A 26,421-nucleotide genomic window follows, 5' to 3' on the forward strand; every position below is an offset into this window, starting at 1 on the left:
ATTTATTAGTTGGCATCTTAAATACTTTCTTAAGTCTTCTCATGGTCATTTGACTTTTCTTAAATTGCATTGACTGTTACAGTTTTCTAAAATTACGTCTTTATAATATATTATCAACATTACAAATATTAATGTTACATATTATATTATAAATATATGTTTTACTTCTTTACTTTTTTCTATAAACTACAGAGATTAGAATTTTTTCAGATATGTCATTGCCAAATATTTTAATCACATAATTGGAGGATATCAAGAGTATCATCCATGAAGAATGCAGAAAGTCATTGTAAAGACAGAAGAAGAAGTAAGGGTCAAAATAGATGTCAGAAGAGACTCTGGGTATTGCACTGAAACACTGAGAAGCCAAAGTAAAGGAAAGAAATCAAGGTGTTAAGGATCTGAACAGAAGATTTCAAAGGCCAGCATGGGAAGAAAAAACAAAGCATTATAGTGAAATGTGCAAAAAGCTGGAGTCAGAAAATCAAAAGAGACAAACTAGCTCAGTATTTCTTAAGCTGAAGGAACTGAAGAACAAATTCAAGCCTAGAGTTGCAATACTTAAGGATGGTGTGTGGGAAGAATGTTGAATGACCCAGGAAGTACTAGAAGAAGATGGAAGGAATACACAGAGTCATTATACCAAAAAGAATTGGCTCACACAGAAGAATCTCATGAAAACACATAGGATCAAAAGGCAATGGTAATGAAGGAGGAAGTTCAGTCTGTTCTGAAGGAATTGGCAAAAATAAAAGCCCTCAGGAATTGACAGCATACCAACTGACATATTTCAAAAACATATGCTTCCCTGGATGCGCTCACCAATTTATTCTAAGAAATTTAAGAACAACCCCCTGGCCAACTGACTGGAAGAGATTCATATTTGTCCCTACTAAAAAAAAAAAACAAACACAAAAACCCAAAATAAAAGGAAACAAACAAACAAGAAAAATAGATGACCTGACAGAGTGTGGAAATTATAAAATAATATCATTAATATTACATGCAATCAAGACACTGTTGAAAATTATCCAAAATTTCCATATGTGCAGGCTGGATGGATCTTACCTGAAAAAGGAGACTACTAGAGGAATGCTATCTGTGTTCCATTGACTATGCAAAGGCGTTTAACTGCATGGATCACAACAAACTGTGGCTATCTCTGCGAAGAATGAGAAGCTCAGAACATTTAATTAGGCTTATGCAAAACCTATACTTGAACCAGAAGGCAGTCATCATAACATAGCAAGGAAACACTGAACAGTTGAAAATGAGAAAAGGTGTACACCAGGGATGCATATTATCTTCATATCTTTTCAATCTATATGTGAAACAGATCATCTGGGAGGTGGGGCTCTGAAGAATGTGGCATGAAGACTGGAGGAAAACTCCTCAACAACCTGCCTTATGTAGATGACACACCTTGTTTGCGGAAACTGAGGAGAGCTGAGGCATTTGCTGTAGACATTCAAGGACCTCAGCCTTCAATATTAATTTAAGCTCAACATCAAGTAAACAAAGACCCTCAAAAGTAGGCCAATTGGCGGCATCATGATAGAGGTGAAGAGATTGATATTGTTTACAGCTTTAGCTTACTTGACTCTACAGTAAACACTCTTGGTACCAGCAGCCAGGAATTCAAAACACAAATCGTATTGAAAAACTTTGTTGTCGGGGACATCACCAGAGTACTGAAGATCAATAATTTCAGTCTAGAGACTGCAGTGGTCCTGATCCAGGCCAGGGTCTTTGCAGTTAGTTACTTGCTATGCATCAGAGTGCTGGACAATGGCTAAGGATGATAGAAGAAGAATCGATGTCTTTGAGTTGTGGTGCTGGAGAAGAGTATTGAATATATCATGGACTGCTAGGAGAACAAACAGGTTCAACCTGGAGAGGATGAAATCAGGCTGCTCCTTATAAGCAAGGATTTTGAAGCTCAATCTAAAAGACTTTGGGTATGTTGTATGGAGGGATTAGTCTTTGCATATGGATATCATACTTAGAAGAGTAGAGGGAAGCACAAGATAGGAAGATTCTGGAGGAGATGTATTGACTCAGTACAGGGTTAATGAGGGTGGTAGTGTCAGCAACAGTAAAGATGACTCAAAATAGAGCTATTGTATATAGGGTTGTTATGAGTCTCAAGCAACTCAATAGCACCTAACAACAACAACAATAATAACATGTTAGATGCTATGGAGTTGAGCATGACCTATAGTGACTCTATGAACAGCCGATCTGAACCCTGTCCTATTCTTTGCCATGCTCATACTTTCTGATACATTAGAGCCCATTGTAGCAGGCATTGTGTCAATCAACCTGGCCAAGGTTCTTTCTCTTTATTGCTGGACCTCTACATTTCCAAACATCATTTCTCTTTCCAAATAATACCTCCTCCTTGCAAAATTTTCAAATTATGTGAGGGAAAAACCTCATCATCTTTGCCTCTAACAAGCACTCTGGCTCAACTCTCTCAAAAACATATTTGATTGTTCAATATTCTTCCCCAACACTACAGCTCAAGGACATCAATTCTTCTTCTGTCATCCTTTTTCATAGTTCAGCTCTCAAATGTATAAAGAGTGATTGGAAAAACCGTGGTCTAAATCCCACACACCTTAGTCCTCAAAATTACATCATTACTCCTCAAAAATTTGGAGAAGTTCTTAACTACAGAGTTTCCCAGTGCAATGGGTCTCCTTATTTCATGACTGGTAGTACCAAGCATACTAATTGTGGATCCAAGTAAGATGAAATTGTTGACAGTTTCAATCTCCTCTACAACACCATGATGTTAACTTTCAGTCCAGTGGTAAGAATCTTTGTTTTCTTGACATTGAGATGCAGTCCATACTACAAGCTACATTCCTTGATCTTCTACAACAAGTACTTCAAGTCCTCTTCTTTTTCAGCAAGCAAGGTTGTGTCATCTGCATAACATTAGAAATTGATGAGCTTCCTCTGATCCTGATGCCACATTCCTATTCCTAGAGTCCAGCTCCTTGACTAATTTCTTCAGCATACAAATTGAATAAGTATGTGGAGAAAATACAATCCTGACACACTCCTTTCTTAATTTTAAACCATGAATTGTTCCCTTGCTCTGTTCACACAATAGTGTCCTAGTCTAGGTATAGGTTTCACATGAGCACAATTAAATGCTCTGGGATTCCCATTCTTCTCAATGTCAGCCATAACTTGTTTTGATCCACACAGTTGCTTTTGCATAGTCAATAAAGCACAATCTATAGGTTCTCTGTTTTTCCTTAGAAAAAGCTCTTTGATAAGCATAATGATTTAAATTGTAGGAAATATTTACTCTCCATACTCAGCTGATTGTGCATTTTTAGTATGTCTGGATTCCTCCTAACTTTTTCATTGATAGTATTTAAGATTTAGATTTTATACTTAGGTTCTTGATCCATCTTGCTTTAGATTTTAGATTTTAGATATTGTGGGATCTCAGTCTTTCACAAATACATAGCTTTGCCAGTACCATTTGTTAAAGTGGCTATCTTCCCTCCCTTTAATTGATTTCATCTATTGTTCAAATATCGCATGACCACAAGTGAACAGACTTACTTCTGACCTCTCCATTTTTTTTCCATAAAGGAGACTTTTAAAGCAATTGTTTCTTTCTCTTAATTCCCATCCCTATTAAAAGTTAATTTTATGAAGATACTATACATTTATACATTGTGTTATTTTGGGGAGCCATATATCGTCATTTTTTATCTTCTCTGGACCAATTTTCATCTTAGTTAGAAAGTTCATACTCATCAGCTACCTTATAAGAGAAATATGTGGTAGTCTAATTGCATAAATATTTATAGCTTTGAGTATCTTAAAAAATGATTCTACTCCATTTTTTAGGGACACTATGAGTCAGAATCAACTTGATGGCAGTGGGTTTGGTTTTATTTTTGGTTTTGGACTGTGTCATACCATTAAGAATAAAAAAAATTCAAACCATATCTTAAAAACATTTACATTTGATATGTATAGTTGTCATGTAGTCAATTCTGACTCATACATGCAGAGCAGAACTAATTCATAAGATTTTCCAGAGATTGGAAGCAAGTCATCTGGCCTGCCTACTAGGGTTCCAAATGAAAATTTTCAGCCAGTATTCAAGCACTTAAAGTTTTCACCACTAAGGAATATGTTTATTTAACATAGTATATTATGTGTAGCATCAGCAAAATTACTTGGATATATGATATGAACCTTATTCCTTAAAAAAGAGAAATGAATATATTTTCTTCTTCCTTTAAATGTTCTATTCCCTAGTTTTCTGAAAATATTTCAGGTAAGTATTCATTAGACTAAGATCCTGACTGTAACCCATCTTTCTTCTGTAATTTTCTCATCTTAATTGTCATTAGTTATTTTCTTTAAGGTCCTCATTAGAAGAGTGCAATAATATGGCTGTTTCTCATGACACTGCCAGAGAGGATTAAGCCAAAATGATTCATAGTCCACGGCCATGGTAGCAACCATAGTGCTAACCAGACTAACGACACAGGTTAAACTACCAGAAAAGTGGTATCACTAGGGTTAAGGTAGCCACTCATCCTATGTGGTAACTCATCAGCACCTTACCTTCTTGTCATCTGCCAGTCAAAGCGCAGTCTGATGTGCTATGTAGCTTGATATTTGTGCCAGGAGAATGGTCCTCCGTTTTATTAATGATGAGAGATAGCAGGAAAGTGTAGAGTCACTGCAGCAAGAAATCAGGAGACGTGTAACTACGCACCATGGAGCTGGGTCTTGGGCACGTAGCACTAAGATTCTCTTTCCTCAGGGGGAGTGAATCAGCCTCCTTTAGATTTAATCAAATTGGTTAACTTAAGACAGTTGTGGTTCTAATTAAATCTGGGTAACAGTGTCAATCCAGAGACTAAGGTGCACCTGATGCAGGGTTTTCTCTATTGCTTACTATGCATTTGAGAGCTGGACAATGACTAGACGACAGGAGAATAATTGATTTCTTTGAGTTGTGGTGCTGGAGAAGAGTATGGGTTTCATAAGAGAGATTTCAGTCTAATCGTGAATGGTAAGATACCAAAGACCCACCCAAGACTTACTTTTCAGTTAAGATTGTGCGTGAGCTGTTCAAAGCCTCAAGACTCATTAAGCTCAATTAGGAAGAGATAAGGGGTTCCGGGCCCCAAGATGGGAATGACTATGAGTGAATGATGAATGTGTGTGTGTGTTTATGTACATAACATAGACTAAGGAATAAAGAGAAAGAACAGATTTGAACAGAAGATATTTTCTTATCTAAAATGTGGTTAAAATAAACTGGAAACAACCTGGACAGAACAATTCAAGTATGTGCTCCAACTTGCCTTATTAAGCACTTGACATCTACCAGGACTTACTTAACATCACTTCTTGAGCCATCCCAGTATATGTACTGAAGTAAAAGACAAAAGCCTGCAAAAAGCATCATCAGAAGTACACAGTCTACATTCAGCAGCCCCCCCCCCAGGCTGTATTTGAGCTAATTGGAAAAGCTATAGTTTTAATCTCTTCAGGGAATTCTTATGGCTTAGTGGTAAGGAGCTACACTGCCAACACCAAGGCGCATGATTCATGTCCAATAGCTACTCCACAGAAAAAAGATGGGTAATCTCCTCCTGTGCTATTTACTGTCTCTGAAAAACATGCTGAATGGTAAGTTATGAGATGGTTCAAATTTCACAATATATAACAACAAGAACATAATTACTCTGGACAGAATAGCAGGCAAAGAAACCAGTTGTTCAGCAGCTAAGTAGTGAGTTTTCCTTTTATCCATGAATGTATTTGAGCAATCTGTCCTATCTGTTTCTTAATTAGTCATACTGACAACATTTATGCAAAATATCAGCTGTTAAATGTATATTATCTTGTATCTTTTTTGATGTTAACATTTTTCAGAATGTTATGCAACTCCTCGGAAACGTAGGTCTTTTTCTCTCCCACGCTTGGTATGAGGTGTATTTTGAAAGTGAGATGGAAATTTGATAATTGCCCAAAGCTTTCACCTGAGTGTCTAATAGTAGGAAGTGGCAAATAATGAGTCACTATTCTGTAACACTGTACTGAAGTCAGATCTGCTTTGTGAAAAATGAGGAAAAAAATGGAAAGAGATCTCGTATATTAAATCTTTATTAAACCTGTATCAGGACCTAAAAGCTAAATGTTGTTCATTGAGCTCTTCCAAGCTGAATGAGCTCAAAGACCTAGCCTCATGGGTAAAACCACTGATTTATGTGAAGGAAACTGTGTTTGCATTTGCAAACTGCCAAGTACAGACAATATAATGATAGATGGAAAAGAATTGAAGTTGTCAATAATTTCATCATACAATAATCAATATCCTTGGTGCCAGCAGTCAGAAGACCAGGGGATGTATTGCACTGGGGCAAGTCCTCTGGCAGGGCCACCTCCAAAATGTGTAAGAACAATGATGTCAGTTTGGAGAGTAAAGTGTGCCTGATTCAGGCCATGATCTTTTTAATCACTTGACAATCTTTAATTATCAGAGATCTGGACAATGACCTAAGATGACAGAAGAATTGATGTTTCTAAGATGTGGTATTGGAAGAAAGTGCTGAAAATTCCATGGCCTTCCAAAAGAACAAACAGGTGTGTCTTAGGAAAAAGGATAGACCGAGTACTCCTTGGAGGCAAAGATGAAGAAACTGCCTCTCTCATACTTTGAACATGTTGCTAGAAAAGACTATTCCTCAGAAAGAGACATCATTCTGAGAATGATGGTGAGAGAAAGAAGACCCTCAAGGAGATGGACTGACCCAGTGACTGTAGCAACAGGTTTAAGTGAGCTAGAGATGATGAAAATGGCACAGGATAGGACAGGGTTCAGGTATGTTTGTCATAGGATTGCTATGAGTCGTACTTGACTCAACAGAATCTTAACAACAAAAACAACAGTCTCCAGGACTTTCCTATTAGGGCTTAGTTGCATAGGAAACTTCACCATAGCTTTGACTCTAAATGAGAACTTTCTCCCCTTACAATAAATTGTTGATAGGAATAAGGTGGAGTGATTATCCAAGTTTATGTCTCTCTTTTTCTTTCTGTTTCCTCATTGTGAGGAGAAATTGTACCATTTCTCAGAAGACTCTGACAATTTAAAGATGAGTTTGTGAAATTTAATCTAGCCTTTAAAGGAATGTTATTCTTACGGAATGCTATACAATTGATGAAACACTTAAAATATTTATTGGCTAAAGCTAAAGAATGCACCAAATGCCTTATCCTAAATAACTTATGCCATAATGTGTATGTGATGTTAAGGGTTTCTTGTTCAGAATAGCTTTCCCAGCCATTGCCTAACTTTACCAAGTGGATGAGCAGAAATATGTGACTAGGACATCTCAGCCTATTTACAAGGGGATTGACTAGTCTCATCATTAAACTGAGCAGATACAGTAGCAGAAGTGGCAAGAGAATGCATCTTGTCCTGTGGGGGCAGAGATTTTTGCATCAGTCAGATTAGGCATCAACAATAATAGTAGCCACAGCAGAGAACCAGAGGCCTGACATGAGTTGGAAGAGACCTTGGGACTGCTACTACATGACACAAGAATTAGGGGCCTTTGTCCAAGTTTACTGGACAAGTGGAGGGGTATGGGTGAGGGAAAGTCATAACTGACAAGATTGTGAGCTTTCTATAACACTGATGAACCACCAAAAGAATCAAGGCTGACATACCTGTTAACACATTACAGAACCTGTTCTTGCTGTATTCTGCTACTAACCTGAATGACAATCTTTGGACTTCCCCAATATGGTTCTATGTGGTCTGTGAACTATCACATTGGATATTAGACCCAGAAAAGCACTAAGATTGGTGTTGGGATTGGTAAAAAGAGGTCAGGGAGGATGAGCGCACATGTGACCTCATGGAAAATGTTATTGTGTTGTTCATGTTGTTGTCCCCCTTTGTGAAGCTGATAAAGGTCAGACAGGGATGCCCCATGCTGCCCTTGCTCTCTTTACAGTGTGTGAACAATTAGGAATAAAATTAAGACACCATCCCTTCAGTAAGAGCTTTAAGAATGCTACAGTAAAAAAGAAATGCTACAGTCTAGCTAGGTGAAGTATATGATTGCCTATATTTTAGAAGGCTTGAAAAAGTATATTACTAAACCAGAGAGCTATGACATAGTCAAAGAGGTTACCTAAGGAAAATAAAAAAAAAACTCTTAAGTTTTCCTTAGCCTGCATTACATCACTTATTGTGCCTCAGATATCAGGGAAAATTAAGCAAAGGGCTAAATACTTTCATCCCACAATTGGTTGAGGAAGCTTTTAATGTCAGTAATAAGGACCTGACTGAAGATGCTAAAAAAGGATAGTATGGCAGACTTAAAAGTTTAGTTGCCTGTTGCTCTTTCTAAGGACCACTCCAAAGTAACATACTATCTGTCAAGAAACCAGAAGTACTTCAGCCACTTGACGGAAGCTGTCAAGCTGTGGGCAAACCAGTGCATCTACTGCAAGATAAAGAACATTGGGAATGAGTTTACTCTGAGTGAACCAAAGCAGGCTTACCAGCAGGTAGTCTTCAAGCCACTTTCCTTACTCATCAAATTCTATAATTAAAAAAATGGCTCAGCTCTACCAAGAGAACTTCTAAACTTTCAAAAACAAACCATCACAGTTATTCTAGAACAATTTTGAGTTACCACTGAATTAGTAAGAAGGATACTTTTTAAAATTGGTTATTGTTTTTTGTTATTAAATAAGAATTGTCAAAACTGCCCACACTCAAGGATAGATTAGACCCTGTCCATCCTTGAGTGTGAAATAAAGACAGAGACCATAGAGGAAGCTGGGATGAGGCAGGAAGCCTTGATGTGGCAAGAAGTAGGGGCATAATAGGAAGCCAGGACATGGCAGGAAGCAAGGACAACATGCAGTGACAGTGCTGCCCAGAACAAGATGAAAAGAGTTGAAGAGTTGGAACACAGAACCAGCGAAATAGAAGATAGAATTATCACCACTGATCTTCTAGAGCAAAAAGGAGATTCAAAAGGAAAGGAAAAAGAAGAAAAATTAAGAATAATGTGGGACATCATCAAAAGACATAACATGTGCATCACTGGAATCCCAGAACAGGAAGAAGGAAGTAAAAGCACCAAAAATGTTATGAAAGAATTACTAGAAGAAAACTTCCCAGGCATAATGAAAAATGAGAGAATATATAGTCAAGAAGCTGAGCCAACACCATATAGAATAAACCCCAAAAGGGTTTGTGTCAGGAATGTATCCTGTATCCATACCTTTTCAATCCTTATGTGGAGCAGTTTTTAGTGAAGCTGGATTTTATGACGTAGAATGTGGCATTAGAATTAAAGGAAGATTTATCACCAACCTCCATTATCCAGATGACACAAACTTGCTTGCCAAGACTGAGAAGGACCTATAATATTTGTTGCAGATGGTCAAGGACTGCAGTCTCGTTGAATTTTTCTTATTTTTTTTAATGAAAGTTTATAGAGAACTTGGATTTTATTCATTCATTGTTAAAACTCAACTTCAAGTAAATGAAGATTCTCACCATTGGGCCAATTGGCAATATCATGATAGATGAAAAAGAGATTGAGATTGTTAACAATTTCAACTTGCTTGGTTCCACAATCAATAGACTGTACCCTTATTGATGTTGTTTTTGTTGTGTACCATCAAGTTGAAATTGACCCATAGCTGACACTTTAGCAGGTTTTCATATAAAAAAAATTCACTAAAGGAGATTGCAGTCAGGAAATCAAAAGAATTGCATTGGCAAAATCCACTATTAGGTACCTCTCCAGAGTGCTGAAGAACAAGGATGTTGGACTGGAGACTAAGGTGTTCCTGATCCAGGTCATGGTCTTCACTATTACTTGTTATGCTTCAGAGAGCTGGACAATGATTAAGGGTGACAGTAAAAGAATTGATGCCTTTGATTTGTGATTCTGAAGAAGAGTATTGAACATATCATGAAATGTCAAGAGAACAAACAAATCTGTCCTGGAAAGGGTGAAACCAAGTTGTTCCTTGGAGGTAAGGATATTTTAAGCTCCATCTTATATACTTATATACCATAGGGACCAGTCCTTAGATAAAGAACAACATGCTTAAAAGAGTGGAGGAACGGTACAAGAGAAGACCCTTTATGAGATAGATACAGTTGCTGGGACAATGGAGAAGGTGAGATTGTTTGAGACTAGAGCAGGGTTCTGAGCAAGTGCATAGAGTCTTTATAAGTTGCAAGCAATGTGACAGCACATAACAACAAAAACAACTTTCAGAAAGTCAGTAATATCTTAAAGGGACTAGTTAATTTATCAATTATAAATAAGTTTCCATATATCGAGTTTACACTATTTGACACTACACTTGTTTCTCTGTCTCTTTTTAGTTTTAGAATTTAATTCTCACAGAAAAATTGCAAGGTAGGAATTATTAATATAACATGGAAGAAGAGTGAAGTGAGACATAAGAATATTACATTTTCCCAAAGTCAACCAATAGTATATTTGTGAGAAGAAATTCCAATGATGATTTACCTTTCTCAAATATCTTTTCTCTCCTTAACAACACCACTTTTCAATGATAATTTGTAAAATGTGGCATTAAGGAAAATCTAATATTAGAGGGCTATTTTTTATATTTAAAAATCCATACTCACCTCACTTTTCATGCTTAATTGTTTTTTTAAGGTAACTTGATAGTTACTGCTCTCTAATCTATAAAGAGCTACACTAAAATTCACTTGTGTGATACCCAAGTTGATACTCTGACCCAATAGATTCTTATCCATTAACAAATTCCAGAAACTATAGATATTTTGACAAGACAAGTGCTTGCACAGTGTACTGCTAAATAGTTGAATTATTTTTTTAAATTGAGATTTTAATGAAAGTTTATAGAGAACTTGGATTTTGTTTATTCATTATTGAATATTTTCCTCCTTGCCCCCTCCCCGTTTACTTATCTCTTTGAAAAAAAAATTTAATGTTGTACAACCCTTATCTCAGTCCACTTTAATATGCAACTCTTATTCTGGACTGTTATCATACAAATAATACCTACCTAATCATATATTCCTTTTAAGCAGTTATTTCCCTCATCTGATTCCATGTAGTGTACATTACTTTAGAATTCAGACTATAATCTATTAAGTGTTTGTTTATTTGACAGAAATAGTGAAACAAGTCTGTTTAATAAGTCAGGGTGTTGCTCACTCTCTCTATTATACACTTTACTTGTATACATGCTTTAATCATCTATGCATGCTTAATAGCTCTTTCTAGCACATCTACCTGAAGGTTAATCTAACTATATCAGGTCAATAGATTTCATAACAGAATCTATACAGATGGTCTATTAAGTAATATCTAAGCTACTCAAGCAAGCGATACTGGTTGTTGTTTTGTTTTTTTTTTTTTTTAATTTGGCTTTAATTTCCTTAGAGTATGGAAAAGATGTTAAAAAAGTATATAAAAATGTTAATATTAAAGGTTGAAATATAGATGCTATTGGATTAGTTCATTTTCCACCAAAGGGGAAAGGAATATAGCTAAGTATATTCTAAGTGTACAAAATACAGAAAATAAAGATTTTCTCCTGGTAGATCAAAGAAAAATTGAAACTTTGAATTATGGGGTTAGAAACCCACATTACACACAAACCATGGAATACCTGTTAGGTCTTTGCACTGGACATAAGGCCAAGGACTCAAGGAAGGGATCAGAGAAAGAAAGGAAGCTAAAGAAGCTTTATTTAGGGCAGGATTCCTTGGTCTGCAGAGGGAGAAACAGGCAGGGGGCAGACCAGGGAAATACAGAGCCCTAAAGTGAATTAGGGCAGGTTTTATAGTGAAGGTTTTTAGTGAGGGAAGAGAGGGACACTCCATTGTGGTTTAGCCAGGTGGGTAGTCTTCTAGGGAGGAAAAAGAGGGGCACTCCATGTTGGTTGAAGCTGTTCACTCGCTTTGTTGACATGTTGATATTCCTTGAATCCTTTGTTCTCCCTTTAACCTTGATCCCTGCCTCACAATACCAAAATAACAAATTTGTCTTGGAAGAAATTAATTCAAAGAGCTTCTTAAAGGCAAGAATGGGCCCTTTACCAGGGCCTGGGCCTGATCATATTTATTGTATTGCCACAGGGAGAAAAGTAGAATCAAAGATGGTGGTCTGCACTGAAAGGGGACCATTTCACAGAGGGTCCTTAGAATATGACCTACACATGTTCTATCTCAGATTACCTCACATTTAAAGATACACTGATGATACTTAATAAATACATATATACATACATACATAAAGGCAAGAATGGTGAGACTTCCTTGGTAAAAGGACAACATGCTTAGGGAAGTCAAGGCTCAGCAGAAACAAAAAAAAAAAGAACATCTTCAACAATATAGACTGACAAAGTAAGCTACATCAATGGTACTGAGCTTGGTGTAGATTGTGATGGTGTTATAGGATGGCAAAATTTCCATCTGTTGTATATAGGTTTGATATGAGTCAAAGACAAAGTGATGACACCTAACAAAAAAGACACTGAAATTGAGAGCTTCTCAGGTGATCTGACTAGTCTCAGATTGTAAATTGAATAAGCATAATCAAAAGATACAAATCTGAGGCACATCTTTCTTAATTTTAAAGTGTTCATCCACTTCCTAAATAACATGCCTTTGGAAACTCCGAACTTTGATAAATGTCAATGGTTGTAAAGGGGCTTCAGGCCTTTTGTTCATGGGATCGCTATGAGCTGTGCTCAACTTGAAGGCAAACAACAGCAACTATCTCCTTATAATCCTCAACTACTTCGTTGGCTATGTATAGATTTTTCCTGAACAACATGATTGAATGTCTTGGAATTCCTATTTGTTGCAGACCAAGAGTAAAGTATTTTTATAATTATTAATAATGAGACAGACAGACAGCCAGGAATGAGAGCATGAAAAACAGGGGGCCAGCAGTTCTCAACTGAAGACCCCTTTTCCAGCTTCCCTGTATCTTTATTCAAGATTATCACGAAGTAAATCATAAGCACATAACAACAACAACAAATCACAAAGAGAATTCAATGCAAATGAAGCTAAGCTCTTTCTATTGAAAACCTTCCTTCTTTCTCAGGAGGGAGGGGTCAGAAAATACAACTTAAGAATCCAGCAAACCTTAAAAGATTGCCTTGGTGCCTCAGGGTGAATTCTAGCTTGAACCTTGAATCAGGCCTCCCCCACGTCTTGAGATGTTGTTGTTGTTATGTACCATCAAGTCAAGTTGCTTGCAACTCATAGCGACCCTATGTACAACAGCCCTAAACTCTGCTCTGTCCTGTGCCAATCGCACTGTCTCTGATACACCCATCCTGATTACCCCAGTCACTGAATCAATCCACCTCATAGAGGGCCTTCCCGTCCTGTGCTGTCCCTCCACCCTCCCAAGCATGATGTCCCCCTCCCAGGACCGTTCCCTCCTTACAACATGACCAAAGTATGTTAGATGGAGCCTCAGAATCCTTTCCTCCAGGGAGCCGCCTGGTTTGACCCTTTCCAGGATGAATCTACTTGTTTTCCTAGCAGTCCATGGTACCCTCAATACTCTTCTCCAGCACCACAGCTCAAAGACATTAATTCTCCTTTTATCATCCTTAGTCATTGTCTAACTCTGATGCATAACAAGTGATAGCAAAGAACATGGCATGAGATAGCATTCAGTTTATTACAAGTATTTAGTATTGGCTTCCCATACCTATTATTCTAAATGTTATGCAAAATTTAGCATGACTCACACAGTCAAATGCTTTTACATGTTCAATAAAACACAAGAGAATCTCTACCCGATTTTATATCATTTTCCATGAATTATCCCCACCTAATAATAAGCCCGCATCTTTACCTCCAAGGGGCATTTTAGCTTCACTTCTTTACCTTTTTCTCTTCTCTACAGAGAAACAACATAGAATATACAAGTGTCTTTATTCTTCACTTTCACTGAGTGATGTCTCTGCATGAATTCCAACTTGAGTTTAAGTCTATCTTCCAAGAATTGGAATTTTAATTGTCTACTGAAAAGAATTGACCCACAATTCCATAACCTTTTGACTCAACCTAAATCTCTTCCATCTGCATTATTGACTTAATTACATTTCTTACTTTAATATTAAAGTTAAGATCTAGATTTTTATATTTCATTATTTCAGTATTGAATACTCTGTAGTGAAAATAAATAGATGCAATTTCTGCACTGGGAATAATATTCCTATTTGGAAAGTTAAGAATCCTATAAATGTCCTAGATCCCTTCTCATCACTTCATTCTCCATTGTTCCTCAATGACCAGATCCTTTCTGTTTTATTTTAAAAATAACTCCCTACGTAGGATTTCTTTTGCATTTTCAAAACTGCTTTAGTTTGGAGTTTTCATTTTAAAGCCTTAGTGTTTCTTAACTGAATTATCATCAACATTTTAACAGTAATTTGTCTACCTCATACACATAAATCTTTTCACAATAACTTTTATTAGCAGATTCAATCACGCCACTGTCCCATTTAATAATATTTTATCAATCCTTACAGGATAAGTTGCCTATGAAACACATTTATCTTTCCTTCTAATAAGATGTCTTTTATTCCTCAAGTTTTCAAACTAACCATAAATGGCTGAAGTGAAGATGTTCTGAAAGTGAACTTCCAGATTGAACGCTGATTTCTTAGTAATTTATAATATTCTTCTATGAGAGTCATTGAATATTTTAAGGGAAAATATGTTGCCTAATTTTGGTCAGTGAGATAAATTTCTTTTAAGGAGTTTCTTTGAAAACCTTTTTTTCTTTTTCTTTTAATACATGTTGTTGTTGTTTGTTGCTGTCAAGTTAATTATCATTGTTTCTCCAAGTTCATAGAGTTTCCATAGGCGTGTGGTTTAGGAAGTGGATTCCACTTTTGCTTCCAAACTTGAATCTGGGAGCTCCACCAAACTGACCATGATGGGTAGCCATTATGGTGTTTGGCACACCTACAGGATTACAAAAAACATGGTGCATTTCTAGAGTTCCTGGAACAAGTTGCATCTACTGGGCTAACAGCTTGAGGAACCAACACTGAAGCTTATGCAGAAGCCTGAATTTTCTCTTGAAATTCCTTCTACATAGCTTATCTTGACACTGAGCATTTAGAAAATACTCATATTTAAATTTCATTGGATTAGAGTTTCTCTTACTTTCATCTTTGCAAATGCCACACAAGACCTTTCTTGAGCTTGTCCTGTTGATCTTTTCAACATTTTTATTCTTTAGGACTTCTCAGAAACAAGATATGCATATGGATCACTTGGGATCTTGTTAAAATGTAGTTTCTGATTCACTAGGTTTGTGGTAGGACCTCATTTTAGATTATTGTGTAGCACTGCATTTTGAGAAACAGAGATCTAGATGGACTATATGAGTAGACTACTTAAAGATTCAGGTCAAGTAGGAAAATAACAAGAAACGGTATTTCTATTTTATAAGCCATGACTTTAGTTGCCTATCTTTTAAGTTATTTATTTCTATAACATTAGGTGTTGTTTTGTTTTGTATTTTTTAAGATGTCATAGTGTCAGCTGAATTCTCCAACAGACTAAAAGACATGAGCTTAGCATGAACTTGCACACTATGAAGATATGCATACTACACACACACAAGCCTACACATACATTTTGTTCTGTTAGTTACTGTCAAATTTAGTCTGATTAATAGACTCTATGCACAATAGATTGAAATCTTGCCTGATTTTCACACTTCCCATTATACCCCATCATTAAAGTAACTGTGTTGGTTCATCTCTTTAAAGGTCTTCTTATTTTTTGTGAAACTTCTTTTCCGAGCATGATGTCTTTTTCTTGACAATATGCCCAAAGTATATGAGATACTCTTTCATCATCACTTCTAAGGAGCATACCTTTGCTCTAAGACAAATTTGTTTGTTCTTTAGGCAGTCTCTGAGATATCCAATAATTTTTCAGCACCACAATTAAAAGGCATCATTTTTTCCGTCTTGCTTAATTATTTTCTCTTTAAGTTGTATACAGAAATGTTTTGAAATACCATTAACCAAGTCTCATCTTAGTCATTAGTACTAAGTTCATAAATCAATTCTGGAAATGTTCTCTAAGTTGACAAAGAATATTAAATAAGCCATGGACTTCCAAACGAACAAGAAATCAGTCTTGCAAAAAAGTGTAACCAGAATATTCCTTACAAGCAAAGATTGTGAGACTTAGTCTCAAAATGTTGTAATAAGGAGTGGCCAGTTCCTAGAGAAAGCCATAATCTCTGGTCAATTAAAAAGTCAATGAAAAAAAGGAAGATCTATGTATGGATTGGCACAGTTGATACAACAATGTAATTTTCACAAGAGAGATTGTGAGGATGACAGCTTTGGATAATGTTTTACCCTTTGTATTGAATGTCTTTGTGATTTAGCCAGCTCTTTACCATCCAACAAGGAGCTCTATTGGCCCAGTGGTAAGAAGCTGTATTGTTAGTCTAAACTAGTATGTGGTTAGAATCTACCAGCTACTCTATAGAAGGATAGCTTATCTCCTGCCATCATTTGATATACTGCCTCTGAAAATTCACTGGAATGTGTGTGTGTGTGTGTGTGTGTGTGTGTGTGTGTGTGTGTGTGTGTAGAAATATATATATGTTTGCATAGGAATATTTGTCTACTATTCAACTGCACATAACAACAACGAGACAGCTCTGTTGGCCTGATGGATAGAAGGTTATGCTACCAAGCCAAAGATGGATGATTTTAATCTGCAGCCCTCAGGCCTGGTTTTAATTGCTTTTGATCTAACATTCTTCTGAGTGTTATAGCACTGGTCTGTCCATTTGCTGTAGGGAGGTAACTCTTGGTTGCTGTGATGCTAAACACTGTGACACTGATGTGTCAAATACGACAATGGTAACCCATGATGGACGGTATTTAGTAGAGCTCCCCGATTAAAACAAGCTTGGAAGCAGGAGTGACATCGACTTCCGAAGTACCTTGCCTCAGGAAACTCTATGAACTAGGAGAAACTATGAAAGATGAAAGTTATACAAGTGTTCTTTTGTTCATAAGGTCGTTATGAGTCATCTACAACTCGATGGCACTTAACAACAACAATGAAATATATATATGTGTGTATAGGAATATATATAAGTGTGTATGTGTGTATAGGAATATATATATATGTGTGTGTGTGTGTGTGTGTGTGTGTGTAGGAGTATAAATGTGTGTGTATAGGAATATATACATGTGTGCATAAGAATATATTCATGTGTATATAAGAATATATACATGTATGTATAGGAATTTACACATATATGTATAGGAATCTACAAATGTATGTATAGGAGTGTGTGTGTGTGAATCTATAAATGTGTATAGGAATATAGGGGATTAGAAACTAGTTTGAAAGTATCTGCAGAAGCTGGGTTCTCCAGAAGCTTGTTGGCTGGGACTGGTGAGCATTAAGGTAGCATGTTGATTCTTTAACGAGAGTGAGATGATGTGATTTGGCCTCCTTTCTAAAAATCCTTTTTGTCATCTCTATGGGGCTGGAATCCAGTTTGAAAGTCATCTGCAGGAACCAGGTGACCCATGGTGGACAGTGTTTGGTGGAGTTTCCCAATTAAAACAAGCTTGGAAGCAGGAGTGACATCCACTTCCGAAATGCCTTGCCTTTGGAAACTCTGAATTTGGAGAAACGACGAAAGTTATACAAGTGTTCAGGTCTTTTGTTCATAGGGTCACTATGAGTCGTCTATGACTCGATGGCACTTAACAACAATAACAATGACAAAATAGAGCCACATTGGCCTAGTAGACAGAAAGTTATGCTACCAAGTCAAAAATGGTGATTTTAATCTGTGCCTGTCATGCCTGGTTTAATTTGTTTTTTGTCAAACATTCTTCTAAGTTGTATAGCATTGTTGTTACGTGTCATCAAGTCGCTTGTGACTCATAGCAACCCTGTGTACAATAGCCCTGAAATCTGCTCTATCCTGTGCCAGTCTTATTGTCTCTAACACACCTACCCTCATTACCCCAGTCACTGAGTCAATCCATCTTATTGAGGGTCTTCCTCCTTTGTACTGTCCTTCCACCCTTCCAAGCATTATGTCCCTCTCCAAGGACTGTTCTCACCTTGCAACATGCCCAAAGTATGTCAGACAATGCCTCAGAATCCCTGCCTCCAAGGAGCAATCTGGTTTCACCCTCTCCAGGACAAATTTGATTGTTCTCCTGGCAGTCTTTGGTATATGACTCCAGCATCACAGTTCAAAGGCATCAATTCTCTCTATCATACCCACTCATTGTCCAGCTCTCTGATGCATAGTACATAATTGCAAAAAGCAGTGCCTCAATCAGGCACTCTTTAGTCTCCAGATGGACGTCATGACTCTTCAGTACTATGGAGAGGTTCCTGATAGCCGACTTTCCCATTGCAATTTGTCTTTTGTTTTCCTGGCTAGTGGTAGTAAAGTTTTGTTTGTGGAGCCAAGCAAACTAAAGCTGTTAATAGTCTCACACTTGCATGTGATATCAATGATATTGATAATTTCTGCTGTCAAGTCATTTTCTTTGGAAATTTTTTCATTATAATACTTTCCTTTGTCTTCCTGAGCTACCCTTTGAAATATTCTGTTGAGCTCCTTAATTTCTTGACGTCTTCCCTTTGCTTTGGCTTCTTGGCACTCTAGTGAAATATTCAGTCTCTTTTGACATCCATCTTGGTCTTTTCTTCTTCCTCTGCCTTTGTAATGGCCTTTTGCATTCTTCATGGATGATATTCTCCCTTTTCTCTTCATAAATTTATTAGATGTCTGGGATTTTTTTTTCCTCGAGGAGTTTATTTTATTTTATACTGATTTATTTACAAAGTTCATGTAGGTTATCACACAAGGTATTTCCTGTTTTCTTAATGCCCCCCCTATCAAATTGTGCAATCTTATGATTAGCACTTCACCTTTCTTGGTATTCTCCCACAGCTCATCTGGTCTTCACTCATTGGTGTTCAAGGTTTCAGACTTGTTCCTGAGATAGTTTTGAAATTTGAGTGGGACAGACTAAAGTTCAAATTTTGGTTCCTGTGGATTTGGTTTAATTTTCATCAATTTCAGCTTGAACTTGCATACGAATAGTTGGTGATCTGTTCCAGGATCAGCACCTGGCCTAGTTTTCACAGCTGATATAGAGCCTCTCCAATGACTCTTTCCACAAATGTAATCTATTTGATTCCTATGTATATCATCAAGTGAAATCCTTATGCAAATTTCATGTTTGAGTTTCTTATAAAAATATATTTGCAATGAATTAATCATTGAATGTACAGAATTCTAGCATTCTATCTCCAGCTTTACTTCTGTCACCAAATCCTTGTTTTCCAACTACTGATCCTTCTTCCCTGTTCATAACTTTTGCATTTCAGTCACCCATCACTATTAATCCGCCTTGATTGCATGTTTGGTCACACATTTTTTGTATTTATTGGATTCCAGGGTACTTTTTTAGATTGATGCAGAAAAAAACATTGTAATACTATTAGTTAATTCCTATAAGATTGTGACATAGGAGAAATTTATGTGAATATAGAATTTTCTTCTAGCTTACATTGTTCTGACACGAGGAAATTAAATTAGAAGTAAATTATCAGGCATATGATAGGTAGTAATTGTTTTTTTAAATGAAGGCATATGTCTGGTGTAAATATTTGCTTCTGAATACCTAGAAAAATAGCATACTTTGTAGAGAGTTCTGCTGCTAACCCAAAGGCAGTGCTTGTCTGGAATTTTGAATCAACTGAGAGCTGCATGGGAGAAAGTTTCTTAATCTTTTACCATGCCATTTACAGCCTCTGAAACCTCAGAAATTGTCTGGCTCTCATAGCTGGAAGGTCAGCAATGAGCTGATTGCAATAAGATGGCAATGTGTTGAATTGAGTTGACGGGTAATAAATACACCTGTAACAAAAGCAGTCCAAGCATTTTAGTAGATGATCTTTAATGTACATTTCATTTTAACATACTGCTGGCTTTACTAACAAAGGAGGCCATACAGGTCGGAGAGTTTTCATTATTTAAAACTAATTTTCAAGGGAGTTCTGCTTTCCTAGTGTGTAGGGAGTTGTGCTGTGAAACCAAAGGTGGCTTCTTTCTGGGAATTTGAATCTACCCGGGTGCCTTTTCTGAGAATTTGAATCTATCAATGGCTTCAAAGGATCTCTGGTGGCCTAATGGTAAGACATTGCACTGCAATCCGAAAGGTGCATAGTTCTACTCCACCAGCTAGCTGCTCCAAGGGATAAGTAAATCTCCTGCTGTGTTACTGCTTCTGAAACCTATTCAAAGGCACACAGCAAGAAGTGGCTTCACAGCAGAAAAATGGGCAATTTTCTATGTGATTTACAGAATCCAAAACCCCTCTGGAGAATCAGCTATGAATCAGTTCCAACATGATGACAACAACTTGACTAATAAACAACACTCTGCTCTTAATTGGAAGTTAAATGCTTGAGGACTACCAACCTATTTACCTTTCATTTTCCTCATTGCCAGGAAGAATGTACACATAAATTTATTAGTTTTTCTACACTCCTTGAGTTGTTATATATTTTTAAAAGGATATAATTAAAAATTATCTACACAAACTAATTCAAGTAAGAAAGACATTTCTATATGACTGTGGTCATTTTTTCTGATTTAATTGAAACTAAAATCTATGTTTAAAAAATGGAGAAGTCTTTTCATGGTTAAATTGTTTTCAGCTGTCTTGCTTGCATTACAGTAAGATATGTGAAGGTATTATGTTTTTAAAGCTTTACTAAAAATAGCCAGAGGTTCAGTATTCATATTTATGTGTTATATACTGTTCTTTTGTTTCTTTACCAAGATTTTTAAAATCAAAATAGTCAATATTATGTTTAATGTTGTATGCAATGCTACAAGATATAGTAATAATTCCTAGAAGAACTAATGGGTCTCCGGTGGTCTAGTGGTAAGAAGCTGTGTTGTAATTCCAAATGCACATGATTTGAATCCACCTGATGCTCCACCAGAGAAGGATGGATAGTCTCCTCCTGTGTGATTTACTGCCTCAGAAAACCAGCTGGAGGGTCGACTATGGAGAGGTTCCAACTTGGCAGCACATAACAACAACAAAATAAAAAGAATTCATAAGCTCATCAATAATTTTATTGAATCATGTCAATAACTAATATAACAATATTCATAATAACAGACACATTTGCTATGTGTGTGCTAAGAGATTCTAGTCTTTAAAAGAGATTTGGGCAGATAACTGAATTCCTATTTTCTTTATGGTGTTCTGTTGCATATTTTAGGGAGCTCTAGTGGCTTAGTGATAAGGAGTTATACAAATACTTGTCAGCATAAATGCATGAGGTTGGAATTCAACAGCTGCTCCACAGGAGAAAGAAGAGCAGTCTTTTCACATGGTACTACTGTCTCAGAAAGCCTGCTGGAGGACCAGGTGTGACTTGGTTCCAACTTGACAACACCTGAAAACATAACACTATAATAAATGTATTCTGAATAAAATATTTTAAATTTTTTCCTTCTAAAAGCATCCAAAAGTTCAATATTCAGGCTCATATATGTGTTTGAGTAGTTTGTCACTTTGAAATGCGGTCTTTTATATTTATCATAATAGTTTCAATTATACTTTTGTTAAGACAATGTAATTTCATCGTTAAAATATTATAAGGATTCAAGTGATATTTACAACTCTTTGAAGGATTATTAAGCTACACAGAAATGGTGAGGAATCAACTCAGAAACTAAGATAATTTTCATAATAGCAGCATAACAAAATAATGATAATAACAGACATATTTAATGTCAAAAGTAGCAAATTTAAAAAAAAAAAGTAGCAAATTTGACACCATTATTTAACCCAGGATTTTCTCCATATTGTTCTTCTACATAGCGATACTCCTCCTTTGAAATACAAGGTGCTTCATGAAGCCATAACTTTTCTTTAAGATGGTTAAATATTTAGTTGAATTTTCCATTCTTAGGTGCCTTTTGCTTTATATGTATTTTTTCAAGAATTCCACAATTCCATTGTGATTTTATAGCATTTCTGTAGGAATGCTTATTTATTTCCTTGTATTTTAAATGTGCCCAGAGGCTCCATGTTCTATATCTATAAATTTAAATGTAGAAATGTAGGTCTAGTCATTTAGAAGCAAATGAGAAAATAAATAAAATATGTAGGAAGGATGCAAGCAGATATAGAGCAGAACACAACACATTTTGATTGTTGACTAGAAAACATGGGAAATTTTGTCATCTTCAATTTACTTTGTTTCATTCGGACCAAAACTTTCTTGACACAAATAATGATGTGTAGAATGCAGATGTGGTTTGTGGAACAGTAGAGATTTTTATTTCTTCTTTTTGCATTTCCCCCTGAAGCAGGATATAACCACAGATGCCATTCTGTTGGAATACTGACAACAAGTTGAACACAAAGGGTCCTGACCTCATTGAAAGAGTTATTTATGGTGAGGCAGTGTCTGCAAATAGCATCCATTAGGACTAAATGCCTAGTGTATGAGATGGGGGAAAGGCACCTTCACACAAAAACATAATATCCAGATGAGGTGCCTGCTCCTGAACTTATCGAGTTTAACACAGAAAAGTTCCATTTACTCTCAGCCCTGAGAATTACACAATGCATTTTCTTATCACCTCAAATCAGTCCTGGGCAAAAAGATAAAATGTTTTAAGTAGAGAGAAGGCTAATATTTCAATGAATTTATTTCAAATTTTTATAGACAGAGATTTCCCCTTTTAACATTTTAAGACTCTAAAAGCAATTCTTGACAATGTAAGCATATTTACAATGGTAAAAATAATACTGATAATCAAATGTTAGAATATTTGAACAAAAAGCCTCCATCAAATAGTATTTTTTGAAAAAATTTTTATCAGTATTTTAACAAAAGTTAACAGAAAAGTTGGACTTCCATTCGTTCATTGTTGCACATTTTTCCTCTCTACCCCTCCAGTTTGCTTTACTTTTTAAAAAGAATTTTTATTGTTGCACAGTTTCCTCCATCCCTCTGCCCCCAGTCCACTTTGCTTTATTAATATTAAAGTGAATGCTTATGTGAAGAACATAGAGTACAATCAGCTCTTAGGATCTGACAATTTTAAACTTAATTGTTTCAACAAGAAAAAAGAAGAGGTTGTTAAAGATTTCCATATTCTGGTTACTATTAGGTACATATTCTATGCATGTTTTATATTATCTGTCAGTATATTGAACTATGCCTTGTTTGCTGCTATGATGGTTAGGCTTCAGTGGAGTATCCAGATTAAGACAGATTGAGGAGAAAGATTTGGCAATTTTTTTTTCTCTCTGAGAAATTTGCCAGTGAAAACCGTACAAGTAACAGCAAACAAATATCTGATACAGGTTTGGAGATAATCTCTCAGTTGGGAAGGTACTCAAAATATTACTGGGAAGGTCTGTCTCTTCAGCGCAGAATCAACCTTATTGGTATGGTTGAATTAAAGCTTTAGAAATATTTTTTTTTTAAGCCGAGTGAACTCAAGCTGAGAAGAGAATGTTGAAAATATCCATCAATAATCAAATTGTGGCTATATGAAATACATATCATGGAAAATTAAAAGTTATCAATAATAAAATATGTATGTGTGAATGAAAGCCGCCATCATGACAATCCAGACCAGAAGTTTATAACCAACCAACTACTGCAGTGGAAGCAAATAGTTGATTTTGCTCACCCTGGGAAGGCAACAGTTCCTAAGACAGCAATTCAAGAAAAATTTACAAGACCACAACAGATGTCATCTTTGTGTTTGGATTCAGAACCCAGTTTGGTGGTGGCAAGCCTACGGGCTTTGACATGATTTATGACTCCTTGAATTATGCGAAGAAAAAATAACCCAAACAAAGCCTTGCACGACACAGTCTGTATGAGAAGACAAAGTCTTCAAGGAAACAGCACAAGGAGCCTAAGAACAGAATGAAGAAAGTCGGGGGAGACTGCGAAGGCCAACGTGGGAGCTGGCAAAAAAGAGTAAACATTCGCCAGTGACTTGATCTGCGATGACCGTGGCTTTTTCACCAGAGGATTAATAAACTGTAAAATCCTTTAAAAAGTGGATTATTTGAAAATAGATATCCTTAGTATTAATGAGCTGAAATAGACTGGTTTGGACCATTCGGAATAAGTCAATCAATATACCGTACTCTGTCAAGGTTGACAAAGTGAAGAGACAAACCATAACATTCATTCTCGCAAAAGAATGTTTCAAGATATATGTTGATATGCAAATGCCAACATGGAAGACCAGTTAATCATACTTTATTCAAGTTCATCCCCTAGCCACTAATTAAAAAATTGAAGAAACGGAATTTTTTTAAGTTAATTTCAGATCAGTTTTCACAAAATGAAATTAAACTAAACTGATGATAATAACTGAAGATTGAAGGCTAAAACTGGAAACAAAGAACACTAATTTGTAAAAACGGTCTTGATTGAGATGTGCCAGGGCTTGGGGAGCAGCGGCAGGTCGTGCAGGGCTTGAGTCGCTCTAACCCCTCCCCCAGAAAGCCATCGCAGACGCTGAGTCCCTCCTCCGCGGTGACCATGTGCGACCAAAGGCGGTGATCAAAAATGCGGACATGTTGGAGGAGGAGATGCTACAGGACTCGGTGGAGTGCGCCACCCAGGCGCTGGAGAAATACAACATAGAGAAGGACATCGCGGCCCACATCAAAAAGGAGTTTGGCTAGAAGTACAACCCCACCTGGCACTGCATCGTGGGGAGAAACTTCGGTAGTTCTGTGACACATTAATCGCTTCATCTACTTCTACCTGGGCCAAATTGCCATTCTTCTGTTCAAATCTGGTTAAAGCATGGACTGTGCCCACACACCCAGTGATCCATCCAAAAACAAGGACTGCAGCCTAAATTCCAAATACCAGAGACTGAAATCTTCAGCTTTGCTAGGATAATGCCTCCATCTTTGAACCTTTGTTGTGTTTTCTACAGGACCTTCCTCTGTACCAGTTTGTTGTGGTTATAAAGCAATTACCAAATCAGCTTACATTTGTATTTATTTTCTATCCCATACTTTTCTCTGCCTCATGTTTTTTCTTTCCTCACAATCCATTCCTTTAAAAAAAGAAATCTGTTGGAGATGTGTGTGTTTAAAAAAATGGTCTTGATTACAGAAAAGAAATAGATTTCATAACATTCTGGAAAACCAATAATTTATTCATACCAAATATCCTTTTTTTTTTTTTAACCTCCAAACAATATAAATGACATCAAATGCAAGGACCTCACTGGATGAAATGCACAGGAATTAAATTAGTTATATCTGTAGAGCTATGAATCTCAGGCAACTCAACACCACATAACAAAAACAACGTGTCTGTAGAGAGACAGAACAGAAAAACACATTATATTTAGTTCAAGCAAGATCAAAAGCAGATCATTATTTGTTCACAGGCAATTTCAAGTTTAAACTGAAAAAAATTAAAACAAGTCCATGATTGTTAGGAAATTCCATTAATTTAGAGACCATCTCAATTATTTGTTGATAAACATTAATGAACAAAGACCAGAGAAGTTTTGAGGTGATTTCAAAGGTATCATGCATGATGAAAGTAAAAGATTATTAAAAAGAGACAAGAAAAGGAATGAGAAATTAAAGTGGATGTTAGAAGATACTATGAGACTTGCACTTGAATGCAAAGTGTTTAAAATGATTTAGGGGGAAAACGCTTCTTTCAAATTAAAGAGATTTCAAATACTTTCTTGAGAGGACAAAGTATTATAATTAAATAATATCTTAATTACAAAGGGTATATGATGTTTATACAACTAAAAACATTGGGGTCACTAATCCAATATTGAAGATCATGTGTGATAATGTTAAGAAGATGCACTACAGTCCTGAAGGCACATGGTTCAAACACGCCAGTTGCTTTGTGGAAGAAGGATGGGCAATCTCCCTTGCCACAACTGCCTCAGAAAATCCCCCACAGTGTCAACTATGGGTTGGTTCTGACTTGATGGTACACAACAACAACAGTTACAATACTGAAAGATTTTATGGGCTAAAGGTTGAATTATACAAGAAACATAAAAATAATTCATCATTGTTTAGTCGTTCCAGAAGGAAAGACATAGTCAAGAATTGGTGATACTGTAGAAAGAAGTATAAACTGCACTAAAGCACTGATTTAAAAAAAAAAAAAAGTAAAAGAAATCCAAAATAAAGCAGTATATTTTAACAATTGGAAGTAAAACTGGAAGTGATCACTATATGCCAGAAATTTGAAAGAAAATTACCTACTGGAACACACAC

At 36.3% G+C, this 26,421-nt stretch overlaps 1 pseudogene; it reads left to right on the forward strand.

The window, feature by feature from the left end:
- Positions 1–24,958, forward strand: part of LOC102853251 — a 28,621-nt pseudogene extending 3,663 nt beyond the window's left edge.
- Positions 24,959–26,421: the final 1,463 nt, after the last annotated feature.

Source organism: Elephantulus edwardii, unplaced genomic scaffold (assembly GCF_000299155.1).
Source record: "Elephantulus edwardii isolate Elephantulus edwardi_28Jun2011 unplaced genomic scaffold, EleEdw1.0 scaffold00013, whole genome shotgun sequence".
Classification (NCBI taxonomy): domain Eukaryota; kingdom Metazoa; phylum Chordata; class Mammalia; order Macroscelidea; family Macroscelididae; genus Elephantulus; species Elephantulus edwardii.